Source organism: Oncorhynchus masou, unplaced genomic scaffold (assembly GCF_036934945.1).
Source record: "Oncorhynchus masou masou isolate Uvic2021 unplaced genomic scaffold, UVic_Omas_1.1 unplaced_scaffold_1374, whole genome shotgun sequence".
Classification (NCBI taxonomy): domain Eukaryota; kingdom Metazoa; phylum Chordata; class Actinopteri; order Salmoniformes; family Salmonidae; genus Oncorhynchus; species Oncorhynchus masou.
In genome coordinates, this window is record NW_027016542.1 from 121,945 (window position 1) to 133,399 (window position 11,455).

An 11,455-nucleotide genomic window follows, 5' to 3' on the forward strand; every position below is an offset into this window, starting at 1 on the left:
CTTCAGACTGTCTTAATATGTAAACCACACTCTTCAGACTGTCTTAATATGTAAACCATACTCTTCAGACTGTCCTAATATGTAAACCATACTCTTCAGACTGTCTTAATATGTAAACCACACTCTTCAGACTGTCCTAATATGTAAACCACACTCTTCAGACTGTCTTAATATGTAAACCATACTCTTCAGAGACTGTCTTAATATGTAAACCATACTCTTCAGACTGTCCTAAACCATACTCTTCAGACTGTCTTAATATGTAAACCATACTCTTCAGAGACTGTCCTAATATGTAAACCATACTCTTCAGAGACTGTCCTAATATGTAAACCATACTCTTCAGAGACTGTCCTAATATGTAAACCATACTCTTCAGACTGTCTTAATATGTAAACCATACTCTTCAGAGACTGTCCTAATATGTAAACCATACTCTTCAGAGACTGTCTTAATATGTAAACCACACTCTTCAGACTGTCTTAATATGTAAACCATACTCTTCAGAGACTGTCCTAATATGTAAACCATACTCTTCAGAGACTTCCCTAATATGTGGGGCGGCAGGGTAGCCTAGTGGTTAGAGCGTTGGACTAGCAAGTTCAAACCCCCGAGCTGACAAGGTACAAATCTGTCGTTCTGCCCCTGAACAGGCAGTTAACCCACTGTTCCTAGGAAGTCATTGAAAATAAGAATTTGTTCTTAACTGACTTGCCTGGTTAAATAAAGGTAAAATAAATAAAAATGTAATCCAAACTCTTCAGACTGTCTTAATATGTAAACCATACTCTTCAGACTGTCTTAATATGTAAACCATACTCTTCAGACTGTCTTAATATGTAAACCATACTCTTCAGACTGTCTTAATATGTAAACCATACTCTTCAGACTGTCTTAATATGTAAACCACACTCTTCAGACTGTCTTAATATGTAAACCACACTCTTCAGCGACTGTCCTAATATGGACAAAATACTCTTTAGAGGATCGCTTTGTTAGCAACTAAAAGACAATGACCTTAATGTGCATGAGCAGCTCCTCTGAGTGAAATAGAGCGGTGGCGCTCTGGTGCTCCTAACCTATTAAAACTGCCAGGAGATCAAGGTTGTCCTTGTTCAGTCCTGTGGGACTCTCATGCCACTGTCTGTCTGAACACCGTGTGGCAGGCATGCACTGACAGTTGAGTAGCTATCAACATGCACTTACAGTAGAGTAGCTGTCCGACCTGTATGTATTGTTTCAGCACTACGGAGAGCGACAACTTTTCTTCTAGTATTAGGTTTGGACTTTGATGTTTCAGGACCATGGAAAGAGCGACACATGTTCTCCTAGTGGCACATCTGAACTGATGTTTCAGGTCCACGGAGAGAAAAACACATTTCATCCTGGTGGTACATTTGAACTGATGTTTCGGGTCCGCAGAGAGCGACATACATTCTTTCCCCTTGTCAGTTAGACCTGTTGTTTCAGCACCATGGAGAGTGACACACCATATAGCCAAGTGGGGCTGTCTGGATTTTGTTGGGAAATTGTCTTATACTTTCTTTCTTCCAGTCTCACAGAATCTGATCAAGTAAAGAAATGCGGACCACGGAGAGCGACATATAATTTCTTACTGGCAATGAGATCATCTCAGCTCTCCCAAATCTAATTATGATGTATGGTTGAGAGCAAGATTTTCCCCATAATTTCTGATCATGTTAGATCTGAGATCACCTTGGTTGAAGGAGGAAGGATGGATGTCATTTCAAAGTACTCAATGGAACAGAGTAAAGTGAGAGCGACACTCCAGCCATGCACTAGACTGGTAGAACTACTCCACAGACTCCAATATTGATCAGCAATTGCTTCAGTCAAACACTGAGTGGTTTTGGGGCCAAAGGATATACATATATCTCTGGTAGACACATACATGTCTGCTTTTAGTGAAAGGTCTGGTGTCGGTCAATGGTTGAGGCCAATACAGTAACTGTCTCTTTTCCTTTTCTCACATCTTTCTTTTCTTTCCTCCATTTGTTCTGTCTCTTCTACACACACACACACACACACACACACACACACACACACACACACACACACACACACACACACACACACACACACACACACACACACACACACACACACACACACACACACACACACACACACACACACACACACACACTATCTATTTTCTGCCTGCACTAGTCAGAGCCACACCCCTGACTTTAGACTGTCTTTCACCTTCATTCATCTCTCCTATTTCCTCCCTCATCTGCTGCTCCTCTTTTCTCTAGTGTGTGGAGCCACACTGTCCTCTCTTCATTCATCCCTCCGTTCCCGCCTTCATCTGCAGTCGGTCCACATGCTGCCGGCCAGGCTCCTCACAGCTGCCTCACATTATTTACTGCCTAACTGCCTTCAGAGCACACTGATCTGGGCTGCCTTGATCAATTGATTGATTGATTTATATCCCTTTTGTCTCAGTGTGAGTGTGTGTGAATGCATGTGTGCGCGTGTGTGTAACAATGACTGAACAAGATTCTATCAACTCCCAAGGACGTCCAGTGTCTTCATGTGTTTCGCAGGCAGGTTGATTTGTGGATTGATTGATTCGTTTTAGAAGGCTGATGGCCCGTTACTTGCTGCTTTGTCTGGTGGCTATGTTTGCTGTGTCTGCCAGTGGAGTGTGTGTTTAGACAACCACAATTCCCCAGTGTATCCTTCCCTGTGGGTTAACAATTTGTATGTCATGTCAATCTCTCACTTTGTGCTAGCTAGAAAGCCACTCAACTAAGCACAAAAACATATACTCACAGGATGTGTGCAGACCTTATATCTTGACTTTAGACACCTTAGAATTTCACTAAAATTTACCAAGTAAAATGCAGTCCTCGGGACAATGCACTTGCACACACCGGTATGTGTGTTTACATACATGCTTATTCCTAAGGAATTCACTGTGTGTTGTGGGGGGATGACAACTCCTTATATGGCTCTGCTCAGTTTTCTATCTACTGCTGCCATCCCTGCCCCTCCTTGGATACACACACACACACACACACACACACACACACACACACACACACACACACACACACACACACACACACACACACACACACACACACACACACACACACACACACACCTGATGATAACTAGCAGGAGTCCAACCCCTTTCCATCCCATTTTCTCCGTTTTGAGTAATGAAGAGAGAGAGAAAGAGGGTGAGGGTGAGGGAGAACGAGAGAGAGAGCACTATTGGTGCTTGTCTGTGTATTCTGGGTTACCTCACACATGCACTCTTTAGACACAGTGGGGAGAAGAGGCGCTGAATCTATTGTTTTCTTTCTGAGAGAGTGCTCTGCAGACCTGAAAACACAAAGATTCCTGCCGTAGTGGAATGCCTGTCTAGCCTGGATTTCCTTTAACGTTATAGTGTTTTCTCACCGAATTTCTCCATCCTTGGTTTTTCTGGAATGAGCTGTTTCCTGCCTGCGTCGTTTCCATGCCAGCATGGGAACTGTCGTGTCTAAAAGGAAGAATTTAAGAAACGATGCGATATCTTCCGTGGCAGCAAAAGTTAGGTGAGTGTCCTGCCCTCTTTCCTGATCGACCACCCACCAACGGACTAGCCTATCAGTATTGCCGTCCTACTGTAGCATAGATCTGCTATGCTACCAAGTTACTGAACATAGTGTGACATAATAGTGCCATTTTGGATAACCAACGAATTTGTGTAATTGCGCGTTTATAAACGCCTCAATCTATTCATGGTGGGTCCTCCAGAATTCTTCCACGTAATATCGTCCGTGCAGGACAGGTAGGCTACAGCTTATAACCACCGTGGAGCAACATCAACCCGTCGCTGCGTCTGCAGCTTGCTCGACATGACTTGGTTGCACAAATAGCGTGGAAGAATCACACAATTTACCGCTTTTGATGCCCAAAGTTGTCTTTGTTCTTATCATTGACGCAAGCAAGTCTCCAAGTGTGCATCATGACGGCGAACATTTCACTGATCCTGGAGAGCTGTATGGTGCAGTACAATTTAAATGCTCTGTCTGGATCTTGTTTACAGACAAAAGTTACATTGCCACTATAGCATAACCTCTTGAAGGCAGCCTAATTCAAGGCTGCCAAATTCAAACATGATATGCAAAAGATGGCAACATCGCCTAACCCATTTATGTTACTGTAGCCTATGTGTCCCACTGCACTGGTGACGTTTCTACAAACTGGATGGATTAGATATGAAGGACACTTACCATTTACCGATATCTTTATAGAGAAACAATATTTTAACATATTGCACAAATTGGATTTGTAACATTTCACACAAATTGCAAAATGCTATGATACAAATTCATAACATATCTCACGAAATGGTTGACGTAGTACACAATTGGATGACGTAGAACAGAAAAAATGGGGACCTGTTTTGGCTCGTGAGCACCACTTTCAAAAGTACTGGCTGAAATTATAGCAAAGTTAGGGAGTGCTACCGTTCTTGGATGCACTGGTGTTGCATCCTGCGGGCAAATGATTGCGCTATCAATTTATCAATCCGCCGCAATTGACTCGGGCAACTTCGGTGATCAGCCATCACAGTTAGTTATTGCACAGGTTGGACCAGGGCAACATAATGCCTATAGACACCACCGTTAAGTTATTCTTCAAAGGAAGCAAATTCCTCCATTTGGCAGGTCTCCAAGGCTATAAACCTCCTGGTCGTTAATCTGGGAGATGTCTGAAACCCCCTCACCCAGGCTGTAATGTCAAACAGCACCGCAATAATATTTGTTCTTAAATTGGCTATGCGCAGGTCTCCTGTGTTCAGTGTCTGGGTCTATCAAGCTGAAGAACCCACAGTTTTCTCAATGCATGTTGTCTGCTTATGGATTCTCAGGAGATGGATAGGTCTGGACTGGATTTGGCCAATAGTGTAAAACGTGATGACTCCCTTGTACCGTCATGGCTGCTGCTGCGCCTTGGTGAGATTTAATGTACCTTAGAGCAGGTGGACAATATTTAGGTGAGAAGTTCACAGAGATCAATTTGCAGTATCTGATTGGTCATACATGAGTTTTCACACAGTAGTCTTCTCTTAACGGAGGTCGCTGAATGACCTTGCAGATGCTGGGTTTACTCCACAGACAGATGTGGGATGGCATTGGCATGGTTACATAATTCTGTGTGTATGTGTGCGTGCGTACGTGTGTGTATGGATATGTGTGTTTGTTTGTGTGAGCCCTCTCTTTATTCAATGCCACGTGTGTGTGTGCACAACTCTGTGCTGCAGTATTCTCGGTGCACACACACAAAGGGCTGTGACGAGAGAGAGGGGACCTAGAGCACGTAACAATATCACATGGCACACACACACACACCAATCTCCTGTCTGACACATTGACATGATCTCTCATGTCATACACTTGACTGGAGTATGAATGTTATGTTAGAATAAACAGTCATACACACCAGAGACCACTGGTCCCTCTCCAAGCTGAGTACACTCATCAGTACAATCATCAGTACAATCATCAGTACAATCATCAGTACACTCATCAGTACAATCATCAGTACACTCATCAGTACACTCATCAGTACAATCATCAGTACAATCATCAGTACACTCATCAGTACACTCATCAGTACAATCATCAGTACACTCATCAGTACACTCATCAGTACAATCATCAGTACAATCATCAGTACACTCATCAGTACACTCATCAGTACAATCATCAGTACAATCATCAGTACACTCATCAGTACAATCATCAGTACACTCATCAGTACACTCATCAGTACAATCATCAGTACAATCATCAGTTCACTCATCAGTGCACTCATCAGTGCAATCTTCAGTACACTCATCAGTACAATCATCAGTACAATCATCAGCACACTCATCAGTACAATCATCAGTACACTCATCAGTATAATCATCAGTACACTCATCAGTATAATCATCAGTACAATCATCAGTACACTCATCAGTATAATCATCAGTACAATCATCAGTACACTCATCAGTACAATCATCAGTACAATCATCACTACACTCATCAGTACAATCATCAGTACAATCATCAGCACACTCATCAGTACAATCATCAGTACACTCATCAGTATAATCATCAGCACACTCATCAGTACAATCATCAGTACACTCATCAGTACACTCATCAGTACAATCATCAGTACAATCATCACTACACTCATCAGTACAATCATCAGTACAATCATCAGCACACTCATCAGTACACTCATCAGTACAATCATCAGTACAATCATCAGTACAATCATCAGTACACTCATCAGTACACTCATCAGTACAATCATCAGTACAATCATCAGTACAATCATCAGTACAATCATCAGTACACTCATCAGTAAGTTCCATCCTTCACCTTCATTACTGTGATCACACATCTAACACATTGAATATTCATCCCTCATTCACGTGCATACTGTATGAACTCATCAATCCATGGTCACGCACATTACTAACCTAATCTCTCGCACATACACACTCACTTGTGTGTGCGCACATACACACATACAGTACCAGTTGAAAGTTTGGACACACTTACTCATTCAAGGGGTTTTCTTTATTTTCACTGTTTTCTACATTGTAGAATAATACTGAAGATATTACAACTATGAAATAACACATATGGAATCATGTACTAACCAAAAAAGTGTTAAACAAATCAAAATATATTTTATATTTGAGATCCTTCAAAGTAGCCACCCTTTGCCTTGATGACAGCTTTGAACAGTCTTGGCATTCTCAAATCAAATTCAATTGTATTGGTCACATACACATGGTTAGCAGATGTTAATGCGAGTGTAGTGAAATGCCTGTGTTTCTAGTTCCCGGCCATGCAATAATATCTAACAAGTAATTTAACAATTTCACAACAACTACCTAATACACACAAGTGTAAAGGAAGGAATAAGAATATGTACATATAAATATATAGATGAGCGATGGCCGAACGGCATAGGCAAGATGCAGTAGATGGTATAGAGTACAGTATATACATATGAGATGAGGAATGTAGGGTATGTAAACATTATATAAAGTGGCATTGTTTAGGGTGACTAGTAATACATTTATTACATCCAATTTTTTATTATTAAAGTGGCTAGAGATTTGAGTCAGTATGTTGGCAGCAGCCACTCAATGTTAGTGATGGCTGTTTAACAGTCTGGTGGCCTTGAGATAGGCATTCTCTCAACCAGCTTCAAGAGGTAGTCACTTGGAATGCATTTCAATTCACAGATGTGCCTTGTTGAAAGTTAATTTGTGGAATTTCTTTCCTTCTTAATGCGTTTGAGCCAGTCAGATGTATTTGTATTTATTATGGATCCCCCAGCAGCTACTCTTCCTGGGGTCCAGCAAAATTAAGGCAGTTTATACCATTTTAAAACATTACTACAATTCATTCACAGATTTCACAACACACTGTGTGCCCTCAGGCCCCTACTCCACGACTACCACATATCTACAGTACTAAGTCCATGTGTATTTATAGTGCGTATGTTATTGTGTGTGTGTGTGTGTGTGTGTGTGTGTGTGTGTGTGTGTGTGTGTGTGTGTGTGTGTGTGTGTGTGTGTGTGTGTGTGTGTGTGTGTGTGTGTGTGTGTGTGTGTGTGTGTGTGTGTGTGTGTGTGCCAATGTTTCTGTTGCTTCAGAGTCCCGGCTGTCCCATAAGGTGTTTTTTAAATCTGTTTTTAAATGTAATTGTACTGCTTGCGTCCGTTACTTGATGTGGAATAGAGTTCCATATAGTCATGGCTCTATGTAGTACTGTGTGCCTCCCATAGTCTGTTCTGGACTTGGGGACTTTGAAGAGACAGTTGTGTTGTGACAAGGTAGGGGTGGTATACAGAAGATAGCCCTATTTGGTAAAAGACAATGTCCATATTATGGCAAGAACAGCTCAAATAAGCAAAGAGAAATGACAGTCCATCATTACTTTAAGACATGAAGGTCAGTCAATCCAGAAATGTCAAGAACTTTGAATGTTTCTTCAAGTGCCATCACAAAAATCATCAAGCGCTATGATTAAACTGGCTCTCATGAGGATCGCCACAGGAAAGGAAGACCCAGAGTCACCAGTATGTCTCTGTCATACACAAAACCATACTTTTATGTCGGTGTTATACAGTAGGAGCTGGCCTATATTCTTGATATTCACAGCCAGGCCTTTGCTGCGCGACATTGTGACTAGAGAAGGCTATTAAAAGGGTGCCAGGGTCTGTGGGCTCAACACACAGGAGCTCCAAAGGTGGTCTTGCTTATCACCCACATGCCTGCACGTACACACACACATACTCACACACACACACATTCACGCACACAAACAGACATACGCGCATGCATGCACATACATACACACACACACCAAACAATCATTATTTCCTCCACACACACACACACACACACACACACACACACACACACACACACACACACACACACACACACACACACACACACACACACACACACACACACACACACACACACACACACACACACACACACACACACACACACAGACCTGCTGGTACACAGAGTCCTACCCTCCTATTTGATGCACCCCGTCCTACTTTCCTCTCCACTGTCTGAAGGGCAGGCAGGACTCTGCAGCTCTGCAAGCTCCTCCTCATATCAAAGCTTTCTTTCTGCAGTGCCTCTTCTCCTGCTCTATCCCACTGAGCTTTGCCCTTTGCCTTCTCTCTTCTCTCCCTCTGTGTTCCAGAAAGAACCCTCTGTCCCTGCTGGATCACAACACACACTGTACCATGTTCCCTCTTCATCTTAGCTACCTACTTCAATGCACTTCATTTGACCTTCCCCTTGCATCCCATCTATTGATTCAGTGCCATGCTTTGTCTTTCCTTCCATCTTCCTTTAGCCCACTTCAACCTCACTCAACTCTGAGGCTGTGAGCCTGAAGCAGTGAGACAGACAGTCTCAGGTGAAAGTGTGTGTCCTGTGTTAGTGGGACATATGGCTGAGCTCCGTGGCTCCTCTGTGCTCCTGTAGGCTGGTGTCTGTGTGATGGATACCAGCTGTGCTCATCCAGAGTGGCGAGGCCTCTGTCCGACTCTTCCGTTCCCAGTGTTAGCATCAGGAAACAGTGTCCCTCTGTGGAGGGAGGGGCTCACTGAATAGCTCCACCAGGTGACATAGCAAATGACTGGAGGTCACACACACCTTAGCCGGCGGGTGTGCAGACAGCCGGTGTGTGTCCGGTCTCTGAGTCATCAGTCATTCCTGTTTACCGGTACTTTTAAACACTCTTGTTAGAATATACCGTCTGGTGAAGAGTGATGCTTCACCTTTTTACAGCACACAGTGCTTATCGTATAGAGGTGGGTGGGGTCGGACAGTTAATCCCATCCCACAGCCACTCTAAATGTTGATTGGACAGTGCAGGCAGCGTGTTAGATTGACGCAGAGAAGATGCAGAAACACACATGCCTTTTGCCAAGGTGTGTATACCTGATAGCATTACACATCACACAAACTGCTGAAATGTTCAAACTGCTGAGGCTAGAGCAATAGCTAGCTCACACTGGCCTGCAGCCTTTTGGATAATGTTTGAAAATCTGTCATCAGGGAACTCCCTAAATCCTTGATCTGTGTATCCTTAAGGAGCGTCATTCGACTGATCAGTTGAAGGGCATTGGACTACTAGAGCTCTGAAGGATGTGGGGCTCACACTTCTCACATTCAAACAAAATATTTTGGGTTTCTTTCAAAGAAATGGCAGGCAGGTTGAAAGGGGTGCCCGTAGAATGAGTCATTGTATTTCTATGGCCAGGGCATTGTCTGTGGTGATGCAGTTTAGCAGATAGACCACGGGCTCAAATTATGTGCTCCCTCACTTCTCACATAATAGTTTTCTCCCTCTCTTATTTATTCCTTTACTACCCTTTAATCTGTTGCTTTTTCTGAGCTGAACTATCCTAAACTAAGTATACTCAAATGTAAAATGAGCCAGCGAGCATTTCCCTCCCTCTCATTCCCTCTCTTCCTCCCTCTTTATTAGAGGCTATTACCGTGCTTGCTGTAATTACGGTAATTGGGTGAGATGATACCAATTTCGAAGTAACTCTGACACATGGCAATAAGGCCTGTGACACTGCTGTCATGTTGGGTGCTGCTTATGTGCGTGGTTGTGTGTGTGTGTGTGCTTATGTGTGTGTGTGTTTGATGAGCTGCATCGTGGGCAAGTGAGAATTCGCTGCATCACTCAGCGTTTCGGAGGCTGATGTGGCACCTACTCTCTGACGAGGTGACATTTTCATCAGTGCTCTGATCAAGTCCTGGGCCCCTATGCCCTATAAAACACCTCTACAAGAGCCTGCAATTAGAGAGCCAAACCACTCACAATTCTCACGTGGATTTGAACTCAGGGAGATGAGTTATGCTGCTGGTTAGAGAAAACCAATTAAATTAGTGAAACGATGAGAAGATTTGATTAGCCAACATTTAGAGATCTTGCTGGCCAGCCTATTGTTTATCGATGAGAGGGGAAAGGCTGGGGAATTGGTCTGCAGGTATTGGTCTGCAGGTAGACTACTGGAAATCCTGCCAGTCAACTGATGGTCGTCTTCAGACATTAGTTGTTTGTCCTCTAAATGATATTGAAGTATGTTGTTTCACTGCATTAAGACACAAAGAGAAATGAAAGGGTAGAGATTGTGAATTGATAGAGGAAAAGGAACTTCTAATGCATTTAGTCTGTGTTTACACAAAAAAGAGCTGATCTGATTGATCAAAAGACCAATTAGTGGGAAAAAGATCAGAACTGGGCTGCCTGTGTAAACTCAGACAACACTGGTATCTACAGTGTGATGAAGTGGTGTGTATAACTCTATATTGGCCCAATTAGTGCCTCATGATCAGAAGTAAAACGGTGCCCCCTATTGGCTATCTGCAACAGTGCAAGAGCCAAAAGAACAGATCCTATTAATGACCTATACAGACTCAGAAAATACTATATACTGTGGATTTGTCTCGAACGTGTTCTCTTGCACAATGAGACTCTCCTGTGTAGTTTTGACATGAGTGTGTTGCATGTGCCTCTGCACATCTGAATGCAGTAACATGCTTTCTTTCATCCTCTTAATCCCATGATAATAACTCTATACATACAGAGTTCAAACTCTATGCTATAGTAGCATTCTCACCATGACCTTAGTGTAGCTCGAGCCTCAGTGTCTTGGGCTACAGGCATAGCCACTTTTCACCTCCATTTCCTCTATCTCTGCTGTCCCTCTGGTTTTCTTTCCACATCCTGCTCTCCCTCCTCTTCTTTCCCTCTCTTGCATCTTTAATATGCCCCTTTCTTCTCTTCCTCTCAGTTGTAATCTTCCTCCCCTTCTTCCTACCCCAAATCCACTACCTCGTCGCTCTCCTCTCTCATGTCTGGTAGCTCT

General features: G+C 43.0%; 1 pseudogene; it reads left to right on the forward strand.

Moving 5' to 3' along the window:
- Positions 1-3,224: 3,224 nt before the first annotated feature.
- LOC135538681 (NMDA receptor synaptonuclear signaling and neuronal migration factor-like) overlaps positions 3,225-11,455 on the forward strand; it is a 39,058-nt pseudogene continuing 30,827 nt past the window's right edge.